Source organism: Sminthopsis crassicaudata, chromosome 3 (assembly GCF_048593235.1).
Source record: "Sminthopsis crassicaudata isolate SCR6 chromosome 3, ASM4859323v1, whole genome shotgun sequence".
Lineage (NCBI taxonomy): Eukaryota > Metazoa > Chordata > Mammalia > Dasyuromorphia > Dasyuridae > Sminthopsis > Sminthopsis crassicaudata.
The window spans coordinates 19,602,774-19,615,993 of NC_133619.1; positions in this window are offsets into that span (position 1 = coordinate 19,602,774).

Consider the following 13,220-nt stretch of genomic DNA (forward strand, 5'->3'; position numbering starts at 1 on the left):
TACTTTAGAGATTTTGATGAATTTCCCCACAGGTGAGACTGAGGACTCTTTCTCTTGATTGAGCTGAGCTATTTTATTCCCAATGAAAGAGTTACTGTACTGTTTTATCATTTGTATAACTCTTCCATGAATACCTTCTTTGATTTCAGTTTTGCTAAGATTTGGGTATATTCGTTTTTGTGCTTTTCACTATTTGTTCATTATAGAACTAGAATTTGTTATGAAAATGGTTTAATCTTAGAAATTGAGCTTGGTGTTCTCTTTCCCCCCATAATTATGACAAAGGAATCAGAGGTTTTCTTGACCCTGGTCATGTTCTTTTGACTAGCAATATTCTAGGGAGTAGATACCTATAATTGTAGTCTATCTACTAGCTCTTATTTCTGACAGCAGAATGGTGGCCTTCCTTGCTTCCCTTTTTGGCAAGAATTAAAACCTCCCTGGAAAAGGGTTTGGGGAAAAGAGCCTGTAGATATTCTTTCTGCCTTTCTTTGAACTAGACAATGATATCCTTATGGTGCATTCATTTTCTGCATGAGAATACTGAGGATGAGAGAAGGAAAATACTTTCCCAAAATCATAAAGGAGCTGATCCATAGATGTAACACACATTTCGTGAATTTAAACCCAGTTCTCTTTCCAATGATCTTGTTCTATGATTGTTCAATCAATTATTATTAATTAATAATTGTTATTAATAATTGATTGAACAATCATTATTGTTAGATTAATTAATAATTACTATTAATTAATAATTAACGCTTCTGGTACAACAACTATCTAGCAAAGCAAATCAAACCCTCTACCTTAGGGAGGTGGCTGTTGATGCTGTGAGTTTCCCATGGCGGCAAATCTGGGTCATAGAATCACAGATATAGTGCTGAAAAGGTCATCCTTCTTCAACCCACTGCCTGTTCTATATACTCAAACATATATGCACATGTACATATGTATGCACATATTATTTGGTGATGTTAATTACTCCCATTTTATATTTCTAGTTCAACTATGAACTCCTCAATGACTCTTTCTTTTTTTCTTTATATTCTACCTCCATGAGCTTCAGAAATGTATATTGATGGATTGATTTAATTGTTAAGCTTATGTTTCCAAGGTCAGAAAAGGAAGGATGAAATCCATTGGATTCATAGGATGCCAAAATGGGATCTTTTCTGGTTCTCACTTTGAGAAATGCACTCTTCTCCTCTGTCTCCAAGTTAATCTCAAATATACCAATGATCATCAGTTCAATCAAACAATTGATAAGCAGCCGTTGTGTGTATGATATGTCTCACACCATGCTCTAAGCTCTGCAGATCAAAATATTCAATATCAAAACTTTCCTGCTTTCAAGAAGCTTTTACAGCTCTTTCTGTTGCATCCTGTTTTATCATGGTTTTAGGTTTGAAGCTTGATATTTGAATTTTTCCGGATGTCATCTTCCATTCCTAACACTGTGGACTCCAAAAGACAACAGAACTTTTAGGTCTGAGTTTAGTATCTTTTTAGGTGTGAGCTCTGCAGGAGAACAGAGCAATGGCCACAGGTTCCCTCTCAGGCCAAAGATGCAACAGCAGAGAAGAAAACAGGACAAAAGAGTTGCCAGTGGCCTCTAATGGCCTGTCAGGTTGTTTATTTGCAAAGCTGAACAGCAAAGAGGAACATCAGCAGGCTTGAAATCCCCTCTGCCAGCTGCAGCTTTGCAGATGACAAGGCCCTCAGGCCCTCGTCCCTTCTAGTCCTCTGTCATTTGTGGATGTTTGGTCTAGAGAAAACACAGCAGTTCTAAGATCATTTTAGTGACCTTGAACAACAAAGGTTCCCCTCCTCCTCCTCCTCCTTCTCCTCCTCCTCCTCCTCCTTCTTCTTCTTCTTTTCTCTCTCTCTCTCTTTCTCTCTCTCTATTTCTCTTTCTCTCTCCCTCCCTCCTTCCCTTCCTCCCTCCTTCCCTATCTCCTTCACACACACAAGAAAAATAAAGTGGGAAACGAAGAGACAAAAAAGCAAAAAAAAGTGAGGCAATGGTTAGAATCATACAGGCAAGCTGCAAACAGATAAAGGAGAATAGAGATGAAAAAGAAGAGAAAAATAATAGAATGAAAGAATTTTAAAAAGGAAAGTAGTGAAATAAAAAGAAAAAAAATAATAATTAATGTATTACTGAACAGTATGGCATCAATCAAGTCGTTGAGAAGCCTTTAAGTAACTTGTATGGTTATAGAAACTATACAGGAGATGAGAATATAGAGTGAAAAATGAGACAGTCCCTGTTCACAAAGTGCTTACATTCTGCAGAACAATCTACTTAAAACTCTCGGCAAGTTTTTGAATTGGGAAAAAAATAGGTATTAATGAGTAATCTGGAGACCTCAAATTTCATCTTATCCAGAACAATTACTACATGTATTATCTCTGATGAATCACTTAAAATCTTTTGAAACTCAATGTCTATCCCTGTAAAATGTCAGGAGAATAATGTACTATACATCTTAATGTAGCAGAGAAAGGGACATAACTAGTGCTTGTTATGTCATCAGAATAACTACTATGACTGTTTTTGGTGATGTTTGTTGCATTTGGCTGAAAAAAGCTTGCCTAACTGATAGAGTCATTTCTTGGCTGGCAAAGAGAAGAAAAGCATCAGCTCACTGATTTTGAATCAATTACAATATAGCTGGTTTTAGCATCATTATCCATGTGTTATATGTTTTATAAACACGCGAACATATATAGTATGTATACATATATAATGTGCATCTCGATGCCATCCAGATGCATATAAATGTATATTTATATATCCATATTATACATGCATTAGAATGTATGGAACCCTGAATTTTTGTTGTATATATTTTAAAGTACCTCTTTCAAATTTGATTATTTCTAATTCTTCCTGAATAATTAAGTTACTTATTTTTATCATTGTATTAATGATATTTTTATGCACCATTGGAGTAGAGTTCTTCATTGACAACATAGTATACTCTAACCACACCTGCCATTTACTATACTATTAGCTTTGCATAACCTAAAGCTTTATTTCTCAGAACCTGCGGCACTGCATGAATCAGAGGAATATAGCTTCCCTGGATCAATATCATACCTGAAATGATGGACCGTTGTTTCAGAGATAAATTGGGATACTGTCAGAAGGAAAACTCTTTAAGCTGGTCCAGTCGTATCTATATCTTGAAAACACATACTATCTTGATAAAATAAACTGAACCCAAAATTAAACAACAGGAGAGGAGTCTGCTGGATGACATTTGTATTTTAAATCACTAAATAGAAAATACTGGCATAATCTGTCAACATCCTTGTTGGAAACAGTTCAATTCTCATCTCATTAGTGAAAAGCAACCCAGCATTACAGCTGTCTAATGAACCTTTGACGTGAAGAATGAAATTGCCTCTCCAGTCATTACTAAATGTTACAATAATTCTAGCAGAAAAAAAATTAGAATTTCTCTATAGCATCATTTGATAAACAGCAGAGTTAGGTATGAAGTTAATCCATTTGGACTCCATCCAAATGGAGTTACTTGGCAATTTGTCAAAGGCATCTCTTTTACGGAGGCAGACTCGCGTACTAGAGGCCAGACTCAAAATCTCCTCCAATCTGGGTTCGAGTCTGCCTTCTGCAAACTATTGGCTGGAGAACTCTGAGCAAATTGTTAATTTTTTTTTATTTCTGTAGATAATTCTCCAAGTAAGTTGCAGAGCTGGAATCAGTCTGCACTGGAAGAAGTTTCTTCAACAGAGAGAAATCTACACTTGTAAAATCACAGGTCTAAATCAAATATATTCTCTTTTATATAGTACTTCTACTTTAAGATATGATATGGACGTTCTTTTCCCAAAGGAGATGACAGGAATAAAACTTTTGAAAATGCAGTTGTACATGTAGTCATAATGATAATATTAATTATGATAGTTTGAAAGACGTACAAAAATCCTATCAATGAAACATTGTTTATCCATTGGTAACAATGGATACTAATGAGTGGAGTGATGGCTATAGAGTTGAGAAAGAATTGGGTTCAGGCCAGAAACACTCAATATTGGCTGTCTGTGGATTTTCCCAATTCTCTGCCCCATTAAGGGAGGATCATGAGGAGAGTAAAAACATTCTGTTGTTTTCCTTCCCTTTCTGTTATATTTCAGTGCTTGATATCTCAATTTTTACCAAAGGGAAGGAGCCAATTTTGGGTAAAGATTTATCTGAAATGATGTTAATGATGCTGGTGGTGGTTTGTAGTGATAATTACTATGGGGGGAGGCTGGAGGGGAGATAATACAGTTAATAAAAGCAGAAACAGTAAATTATCTCACAATCAGATTTATTTTCTATTAATGAGAGGCAGCCTGGCCTGAGATGGCTAAAGTGCTGGATTGAATTAGGAAGAGATAGCTTAAAATCTGTTATTGAAACTTACCAGCCAAGTGATCATAAACAAGTCACTTAATCTCCCTATAAAATGAAATTAATATTACTGGTTATACTTCATAAGGTTGTTTTGAAGTAGAAATGAGAATGTATATTAAGGAACTACTTCCTTTGTTGTATGAACATTTGGGAAGTTAAAACAATTAGAAAAATACATTTGATTTAGAAATTCTAGTAAAATTCAACTTTAAAATAATGAATCCTTTAGTAAAAATGATGTTTAATGCATAGACTATTCTGGAGAACGTAATGAAAATTGCCCCTCATATAAAATATCGAGGGGACCCATTTGAAGACAAGGATCTAGACTGAATGAAAGATTCTGAAGTACATCATTCTCATTAGCCCATTTACTTATGACTGCTTTTAGAGTTATTAAGGATATAGCTAATATATTGGATACATCAAATGATTGAAGATTTTGGGGAGAATATATAAAAAATATGGGGGTCTCCTTGCCAAAAAAGTTAATTTCTTGAGTTTCACATCATCACTTAGAGATGGATCATTGCTCAGGAGGATGTCTATTTTGAGCCACGGTCACTCTAGAAAAATACCTGATGAAGAGAGCACTGGAAGAAGGAGGAGATGTTGAGGGAAGGAGTCAGAGGAAGCCAGTAGCCATGACACAGAAAGAGAAAAGAAGCTGTAACTAGAGGCAGGAGGAAAGGGTGACTTTATGAGAGCCCATTGGCTTTGACTCCAGCTCCAGTGTGAGAGTAGAATTGCTTGTGTTGCCTTTTGTTCCCCTCTTTGGCTTGTGGAGGACATTCATTGAAGGAAAGACAGGTTTCTGATTTAGCATTGATTATCTCAAATTTATTGAGTGCTTTTTAGTTTGCAGAACACAGCAATCCTGTGTTATTAGCATTTTCCGTAAGTCTCTGAGAGTTTAAGTGCCTTGGTCAAGGTCATGTAGCTAGTGAATGGCAAAACTCCCTTACCCATTTTCAGCGGACTTTCTATTATAGCTTGGTGACAAATTTGGGATTATTTGAAAAGCAATTAGTTGTTTGGAGAAAAAGGGAAAATCTGCTTGTTTGTACATGACAGATCGCCATGACAGAAGAATCACAACCATGCAAATAGGCTGCTAGTAATGGACTTTCTGTATTTAGCTAAGCTGCCATTCTAAAGGTAAAGCTATGACACCAGATTTGACTACAGATTCAAAGGCTCTTCAGCTGGGACACAGTATGGTCACAGGAGGGCTAACTTGCCACCATGATAAAGCCGCAGAATAAAATGTTGTGGAAAAAGTTGAATGGGGAAGAACTGGAAGATAGCCCCCATATTTCTTCTGCATCTATGAATATAAATCCTTAGAATGTTTAGCAACTCTTTATGAAGGTTTATAAACAGAATCTCCTGCAATTATGGAATGAGTGAATTATAATATATAAAATTATGGTATGGCAGGTGAATTAAAGTATAGAGTACTGCTATGAACTGAAGTATAAGGTAAGAAAGTAGAGGATACTTGGGAAATAGATGGAAAAATTATGATACATAAATGATATTGAATATTATTGGGCTGTAAAGAAATGGCAGAAGAGATGGTTTTAGAGAAAACTGAGAAGATTTGTATAAACTGAGCATGAAAGAGCAGAGAATGATTTATATAATAGCAATCATACTGCAAAGACAAATAATTTTGAAAGTGCAGTGATCAACCACAATTCCAGAGGATTTAGAATGAAACATAATAGCCCTGAAATCAATGTACAACTTGAGACATTGATAAATATTTATGTTTTTATATAACTAGCTTGATATTTTGTTTTGATCTCCTACTTATTTGTAAGTTTTTCCCCATTGTAGGCTGACAAAGTAGAGGGAGAATGAGGAATTATAAATAAAATATAATTTAAAAGTTTGAAAAGAGAACAAAAAAAAATAGAAAATTTCAGCGAAACTTGGGAAGATTATACGAATTTAAGTGAGAAGAACCAGGACAATGATTTATGAAATAATAACAGTGTAAAGGTACAACTTAGAAAAACCTAACTGATCAATATATTGACCAACTATGAGTTGAGAAGACCAGTGATGAAGAATTATACTTACCTCCTGCAGAAAAGTGATGTATTAAATATGCAGATTTATGCACACATTTTGGGAGGAATTTATTTATCTTGATAATTCATATTAAATTATAGGTTTTCCTATCACTATCATTACAACTAAGTGTAAGAAAATATACATGTTTATTAGTGGCAAATAATCTATAAAAAATAAAACAGGGGGCAGCTAGGTGGCACAGTGGAGAGAGCACCAGCCCTGAATTCAGGAGGACCTGAGTTCAAATCTGGTCTCAGACACTTAACACTTCCTAGCTGTGTGACCCTGGGCAAGTCACTTAACCCCAGCCTCAGGAAAAATAAATAAATAAATAAATAAATAAATAAACAAATAAAACAGAGAGTAGAATCTAAAAAACAAAAAAAGTGAAAAGACATGAAAAACGGGAAGAATAGAAATAAACAGATTGCATTCTTTGAAGCAGGCACATCTCCATTGAACCATCCACATATCCACATAGACTCTGGATGTAGATTTGTTTCAAGCAAAGGTTCCTAGCCTTCATTGTGTCGTGGATCCATTTTGCAGCTTCGGGAAATCTATACACCATTTCTCACAGCTATTGTTAGAAAGATTTTCTTTTAAATCATAATTGAATTAAATGGTCATTTTCCATTAGCGTTTTGTAACAAAGATATATTTTCTATCCACATTCATGCATTGTCTGTAATCTGCCCATAAACTCCCCACAGTTCTGTGAGGTCCAGGTTAGGAAATCATATCCAAAGGAAAGAAAACATTTAGCTTTGCCTCATGGATGCCCTTGAACACAATGTTACCCACTGGGTATGTCACAAGATCGTGATTATACACAATGACATCAGGAAATTCTTCTGATGTTTGATTACATGTTCTGCCAATCATTGTTAGGAGATGATCCTATCATGTGCCCTATCAATGATCCATCAATGATCCAATGACAGCATCCTTCTCCTTCTCTTTATCTTAGCTATAAATCATGGAAGCAAAACGACTTGTACCTTATTTCATGCTTTCATATTCTACCTGCAGCTTCTTCTCCAAAAAATGGGTGCACACCGTCAAAGATAAAGATATTCTCTTTTTTGCCGATTCATTAGTTAAAACCAGGACGTTCTGACTTGGACATATCTTAATTATGTGAACCTGAGAGAGTCACTTCATCCCTCATTGCTTCAGGTAACTCTAAACCTTCAAGTTGTAAAGAAGGTATGGGCCTGCATTGGGAGAAGGAGTTCCCTCTCCTGGGAGTTCACTACACCAATGGAAATACAAATCTCTATCCTAGTCCTTTTTGCAGTTCTTTGCTTATCCCTACCCCTGTCTCCATCCCTTGACTGACATAGGAGATACTAGAGGCAACATCAATCTCTGGCCAGTCAGGAGGAAAGCTTTCTTTTAAAGCTAATGGGTTAAACAATAGACTGCATGTTTTCCCCTCCCAAAGACAAGCCCAGCAATCATTGCCCGTGTACGAGGGTCTGGTGTGCTGCATTGGTTATCCCTCCTGGGTACAGTGGATTGAGACCTGCTGCCATTTAAATTCTCCAAATAGAATGGACTAGATCCAAGTAGCATGATTGGTACAGTCAGTACTAGTTTATTAGAGTGCCTGGGGCTTGCCCTCAGTCCTGAAGGAACTATTACTCAAGTCTTAAACAATCTTCTTTGTTGTACAATGGAAGGAGGCCTCTAGCATCCTTTTTTGTATTTTATTTTATTTTTGCCAATATTATTCTACTAACAAAAGACAGAATGAAATGAGGGAAATGCAGGATTCTAACTACTGAGCTATTAAAAATATGCAATTTATTTTCTTCTGTTTTGATTTTTCCCCCCTGAGGAAAAAATTGAGGCTAAATGAAAAAAAAATTCTTTATTAACATTTTAGTTTTTAATCAATTGAATATTAAAGTGTGCAAAGGCATTTTGCTTGACCCCCTTGGTGTGCAGAATTACCAATGAAAAAATTGTTTCTGATACTTTCATTGGGCACAAGATGGCACTTCGACTTCAGAGATCAAATAATTTCTATGAGGCTTTCCGCTGCAAATAAAATGATGCTGGAGTTCAGATTCTTAAAGAGAAAACTTACTCAGAGAGTGGTCAAAAGCAAACAAATTGTCCATGCAGTGGGGAAAATGTTTGCATTGAGAGGCACGATTTTTGTGGATACACATTGGTGAAGTGAGATCCCATGCTCTAGGAATGAAAATGGGAGTGTAAAATAATTTTTTCTTATTTCCCACATAAATGAAACAAACCACCAATACAGCTTGAAGCAAAATATACATACGCTGTCAGAAATCCATGTTTCCACCACAGAGTATCTATTCTGAATTTAATGAAATCATTCCCCTATATTTAGGTTAGTCTCTGTCACTCTCATTCCAAATAGTCTACGAGTGTGTTCTTTCTGGGGAATGCAGCATTTCCATCATTTTTGTTGTTGTTTTCTGGGCAGAGTCCTTTAGGAGCCAATTCTCATTTCATTCACATTCATAATGTTTTGTGTGAGTCTACCTTATTGCTGATTCCTTTATCATCTAACACCACTTAGATATTCTGTGGGGAGAATACTTTGTGTTTCGTCTAACTTAAGAACCATACCTCTTGTCAGTCACTCTTGTCTTTCTAACTCTCTTACTTTGGGCAAAAATAGTAGATGGGAACATGAGCCTTGTTCTTCTGTCAGGTGGAATATTCAGATGTCCTTGCCTTTGAGAACATGATACTAGTCTGTGGAAGATGTCTCCTGTGACATTATTCCTTTTATAAAAAAAACTATACCACTATATGTACACATTCCTTTTCCAATGTGTAGAAATGATTTAGGCACAAACAAGGGTTTTATAGGAGGTTATAGAACTGAAATATATTAAATTAATTTCAATGAAAATTAAACACCTACTATGTTCAAGGTTGAAAGGTCACTGGATGCAGTGGATAGAGACCCCGATTCAGATTCAGGAAGATTTGTTCAAATTCTGCCTTTGACAGATAATGGCTGAGTGAGTCATTGAAGCATTCATTGGCCCAGATGACTTCTTAAGACTGCAAGGTGCAGAGAAAGTGCTGATCCACATTGAGAGAGGGAATTCTGTCATCATGCTTTTCTCTCTATCAGTGAAATGATGTGTCTGCTCTAAAAGTAAAATTTAAAAATGGTTATCAGACAAGGTTCTAAGGAAAGAAATAACAATAACATGTTAAATAATACCATATGGATAAGGTTATACGTATAAATGTATATTTGCCTGTTATTAATAATAATGATTTTATATAACATTAACATAGTTTCTTGGCCAACAACTAGATTGTGGATATATTGCTGGTCCTGCAGCCAGGAAGATTCATCTTTCTGAGTTCAAATCTGGTCTCAGACACTTACTGTCTATTTGTCCCTGGGAAAATCACTTAATTCTGCTTATCTTTGTTTCCTTGTCCATAAAAAGGGCCGGGGAAGGAAATGACAAACCATTGTAGTGTCTTTGCCAAAATCCCAAATGGAGTCACAAAGAGTCAGACAGCAATGAAATGACTGAAGAACAACAACATTTTTAGTTTCCTCGCCTTAAGTGACCTTACAATCCCCAGTTATAAAACAAAGGCACCGAGTCCTTGATGATATTTGGTGTATGGTGAGTGAATAACCACTTTCATTCTTAGAGATACAGACCTAAGGGCTCACAATTTAGTCAGTTCTCTTGATCACTTAAGAGACACCATAAAAATAAAGGGAGTTAATTATTTTTCAAACAAATCTAGGGAGAAAGATTCTTCAACAATTCTTAGTGATTTAAATAAAATCTTGCAGAGTATTGCAGATAATGGGAGGGGGAAAGTAGCATTTTATATTACACTGAATCTTTAGAATTTGTAAAGATTCACACTGAGAACCAATCTAGAAGATATAATCAGCCTAATCATAGAACTAAACCCCCCCTGAGGAGGGGAGTGAAGAACATTAAGATCATTCAATAGAAGGACAATTCAGAAGAATACACACTAATACACAAAAAGAGACAGAAAGAAACAAAGAGAGAGAGAAAGGGAGAGAGAGAGGGAGAGGGAGAGGGAGAGGGAGAGGGAGAGGGAGAGGGAGAGGGAGAGGGAGAGGGAGAGGGAGAGGGAGAGGGATGAGGGAGAGGGAGAGGGATGAGGGAGAGGGAGAGGGAGAGGGAGAGGGAGAGGGAGAGGGATGAGGGAGAGGGAGAGGGATGAGGGAGAGGGAGAGGGAGAGGGAGAGGGAGAGGGAGAGGGAGAGGGAGAGGGAGAGGGATGAGGGAGAGGGATGAGGGAGAGGGAGAGGGATGAGGGAGAGGGAGAGGGAGAGGGAGAGGGAGAGGGAGAGGGATGAGGGAGAGGGAGAGGGATGAGGGAGAGGGAGAGGGAGAGGGAGAGGGAGAGGGAGAGGGAGAGGGAGAGGGAGAGGGATGAGGGAGAGGGAGAGGGATGAGGGAGAGGGAGAGGGAGAGGGAGAGGGAGAGGAATGAAGGAGAGGGAGAGGGAGAGGGAGAGGGATGAGGGAGAGGGAGAGGGATGAGGGAGAGGGAGAGGGAGAGGGATGAGGGAGAGGGAGAGGGAGAGGGAGAGGGATGAGGGAGAGGGAGAGGGAGAGGGAGAGGGATGAGGGAGAGGGAGAGGGATGAGGGAGAGGGAGAGGGAGAGGGATGAGGGAGAGGGAGAGGGAGAGGGATGAGGGAGAGGGAGAGGGAGAGGGAGAGGGAGAGGAATGAGGGAGAGGGAGAGGGAGAGGGAGAGGGATGAGGGAGAGGGATGAGGGAGAGGGAGAGGGATGAGGGAGAGGGATGAGGGAGAGGGATGAGGGAGAGGGAGAGGGATGAGGGAGAGGGATGAGGGAGAGGGAGAGGGATGAGGGAGAGGGATGAGGGAGAGGGAGAGGGATGAGGGAGAGGGATAAGGGATGAGGGAGAGGGATGAGGGAGAGGGAGAGGGATGAGGGAGAGGGAGAGGGAGAGGGAGAGGGATGAGGGAGAGGGAGAGGGATGAGGGAGAGGGAGAGGGAGAGGGAGAGGGAGAGGGATGAGGGAGAGGGATGAGGGAGAGGGAGAGGGAGAGGGAGAGGGATGAGGGAGAGGGATGAGGGAGAGGGATGAGGGAGAGGGAGAGGGAGAGGGATGAGGGAGAGGGATGAGGGAGAGGGATGAGGGAGAGGGATGAGGGAGAGGGATGAGGGATGAGGGATGAGGGAGAGGGATGAGGGAGAGGGAGAGGGAGAGGGAGAGGGAGAGGGAGAGGGAGAGGGAGAGGGATGAGGATGAGGGAGAGGGATGAGGGAGAGGGAGAGGGATGAGGGATGAGGGAGAGGGATGAGGGAGAGGGAGAGGGAGAGGGATGAGGGAGAGGGAGAGGGAGAGGGATGAGGGATGAGGGAGAGGGAGAAGAAAAAGGGACAGAGGGAGAATATTATGGTACAATGGCCACAAGCCAGAAGACCTGGTACAACACATGCTTGTAACTCATACTGACTCTGTGATCCTGGTTATGTCATTTAACTTTCTATCTCCAATGGTAGCTTTTTAAGGTTATAAATTACAGAGAAGGTAAAGTGTCATATCATATGGAAGAAAGGAGTCTCCTTACTTAGTGGTTCCTTACACTTTTTAACTCACTGTTTTAGAATCTCTTAGTCTCTGTCTGTATGTGTGTGTCTCTCTGTCTCTCTTCCATCCTCCCTCTCTCCATCCCTTTCTTCCCACCCCCCTCAATCCACACACACTCACACACACACACACACACACACACACACACACACATATACAGGCATACATACTTACCTAACAAACCATTCCTGGTGCACCAAATCCACCTTTTCAACAGTCTTTGTTCATCCCATGATTAAAGCATGTTTTTTACATTTCAAATGCAATAAAAGTCTTTTAAAATTTTGAAAAGCATACTTAGGTCATGGTATGGGGGGCCCTGAAATTTGACCCATGGATCACAGTTTACCAACTCCCCACTTATAAAATTGGTAGCAATATTTAAATAATGCATTGTTCTGGAATCACATGTCCTTTCGGCCACATTAATTTCATGTCTCAAATTACTATTTGACTTTGTGGTTGTGTGTATGTGTGTATGTGTGTATGTGTGTATGTGTGTATGTGGGTGTGTGTGTGTATTTGTGTGTGTGTGTGTGTGTGTGTGTGTGTGTGTGTGTGTGTGTGTGTGTTTGATAGAATGATTAATTGTAAAACAGAAGAAAAAAGAAAATTTACACATACAGGAACACAATTATGTGAACCCTGTTATCAGAACCCCATAAGAAGTGTTGGGGCACGTACGCATACTTTTTCTATTTTTCAATTTGGCCTAGAGGGGAAGATGTAGCATTTAAATTAAATATTCATGTATCTCGGCTTCCATATATCCAAGTAGTTAAAGAATCACTGGGCCCTTGATCTGACTGTTGATAGGTACATTTTTCCTTAAACATTTGGTAAACACCTTTATTATTATTTTACTGTATGCCGGTCATTTTAGATCCAAGCTAATTCAATTTTGAGTTCATCACTGGAAGCATAACCATGAAGTTTGGGCCATAGTTGTTGGTAAATGCTTTCTATTAAGGTAGGACAGGTTGTAAACCAGATTAGTAGAAGGAAAACTCATGCCATTCAAATTGTAATTACTTTTAGATATTAAAGCATAGAGTGCACTCAATGGTCTGCAAGATATTTGCTTG